Here is a 2,366-nt window from a genome sequence, read left to right on the forward strand (position 1 = left end):
TTATATCTCAAGCTTTTAGAAAATGCAAAAAGGACTGTAATATGCTTACAAACATTCTGGAATAAGGTTTTTGTCCAATAAAAACTGAAATTGGTCGATTTCCTCTCGGATTTTGTCTTAATTATTATTGTAGAACTAATTAATGATTAGATCTGAATAAAGAGACTTTATTCCATGCTCAATTTAATGGAACGTTTTCACGTGATGTCATCAAGTTTTAAAATCCAAACCTAAAGAGCCACTAGAGTTTCTATCCTCACCAGGCATAAGAGGTGCGAAAAGTATATATCTTCACAAAATTTCAGCGGAATAACGTCCTTCGTTTGGAAACAACTGCATTTTGAATTTTAGAGTTATGGCAGTGCGGGACATAGAGCTACGATCGCGTTTGTCGATATACTTATCTCATGATTGTTACCCCTTTGTGAAATAAAAAAAGTAGTATTAAAGTGTTAATTTATAGGTTTGTGCAGTGCAGGCAAACAGTGGCCTAGATAATCAAGTAGGCTCCAGATTATCAAACTATTTTCCGGCCGCCATATTGGCGAATCTTTGCCGACTTATTTGCTGACATCTTTCCTCATTAACATACCACTTTGCACGGAGAAGGTATCACGCTAGACACGAATTGACTACAACAATTTAAAGAGCTTGTGAAACTTAGTAACTGGTGAAGCTTTTGGCTCTTTGGGTGTAATATTCGAGGAGAAATTGGCTTTCAAAAACTGCAAAATTTCTCGGTGGCAAAAGCGCTAAATGAGCTTATACATTCTTCGTAAAATTTTGAGCTTTTAAGCCCGCGTCGCGCAAAAAGTATGCAATACATCGAGTTGAAATTCCTTGACACAGTTGATCGTGCTATGCCCTTTCAATATTCAGAACTAGTATTTTGGTAGATCCATCAGAAACTCTATAACTTATGGAGCAAATATTCCAAACAAAGATTAGTTTACCACGTAGGTAGACCAATATGGCGGCACCATACTGGGCTCTGTAAATTTGTGCAAAACATTTAGGCGAATATCTGAAGTTTGGTATAGCACATAGACCTAAAACCTGCAGGTGCCTTCTTTATTTATCTTCTATAAGATAGCATTTTCTTGTTTGTTTGTTTTTCTTTTTTTATGGCATGACAGTAAAAACGATCTATTGTAGTCCGGATATCTGACATGCTGTGTCCATGATTTTTTCAAGACTCAAAACCTTCTTTATTCGACAAAAACAAAACAAAACAGCTTTTCCAAAATTTTTTAAAGATTCAAAATCCTTCTTTACTCGACAGAAACACAAACAAAACAGAAGAAGCCCTTTTTAGAGCGATCTTACTTTAAATTTTAAAAGTAATTTTAATACGGTCGTACTCAAACAGCACTCTTACAAGTAGTTTGCGATGTATGAGAAGTGAAGAACTGGAAGATTAATATTAAAACCTTTCAATTAAGATACTTCACTTAATATTCTCGAGAATACTGCTCAAATGTAAAGGGTTTATACATGTAAAACAACAATTCGATGTATCATTCATCTCAGGCTTAATGGGAAAACTAGCGAGCATTCACGAGTTGATTTTACTGACAAGCCGCGGTCATGTCTTAATTACTACCCCTTCCTCTTCCTTTAAATTTTTCTCGAAAAGAAACCACCATTGTTTTCAATGAAGCAAAATATTTTTTTCTCTTATCTACGTTTCCGCAACGTTTGGTTTTGGTCTTCATCAAGACCTTGAAAAAATATGAATTACAAGAAATGATATTCAAGAGTTTCAGGGTGACCCTCAGCATAACGAACTGAGTGGTAACTTTTAACACATCCCATGCTCAAAATGGATATTCTCATTACTGGTTTTCTCATATTGTTTTAAATGTCAACTCTGAGAATTTCGTTTTTCAAAGTGGTAACTCTTAAGTACGTCCCATGCTCAAAATGTGTATTCTCGTTACTGATTTTCTCATATTGTTGTTAATATTAATTCTGAGAATTTGGTTCTTCATCAAGACAATAACTCTAGTTAGTCTGTTTCGTAAATTACTGAAACCGTTAAAAGTTAACGAGAGTAGAAATAATGTACTTATCTGAGATCTGATGTCTTCAATAGTCAACTTGTGCCAGATTCCAACAGTGCACTGCGATTTAAGATAGCTGCCCCCTCTGTCAACAGTGATACATCAGCCGTCTGGAGCGAGAGAGGGAGAGAGACAAAAAGAATATTTAATCAACACTACCTTGTCAACTAATAAATTTACAGTCGTGTTAGATACAGTTGATAACTATGTAAATTCTCAGAAAACAATAGTGTTTTGATCCGGTTTCGAATTTTGGCATTTTCTTCAAAAATGAAATAGCTAGAATTCCCATGGAATCCAATA

This window comes from Orbicella franksi, chromosome 9 (assembly GCF_964199315.1).
Source record: "Orbicella franksi chromosome 9, jaOrbFran1.1, whole genome shotgun sequence".
Classification (NCBI taxonomy): Eukaryota; Metazoa; Cnidaria; class Anthozoa; order Scleractinia; family Merulinidae; genus Orbicella; species Orbicella franksi.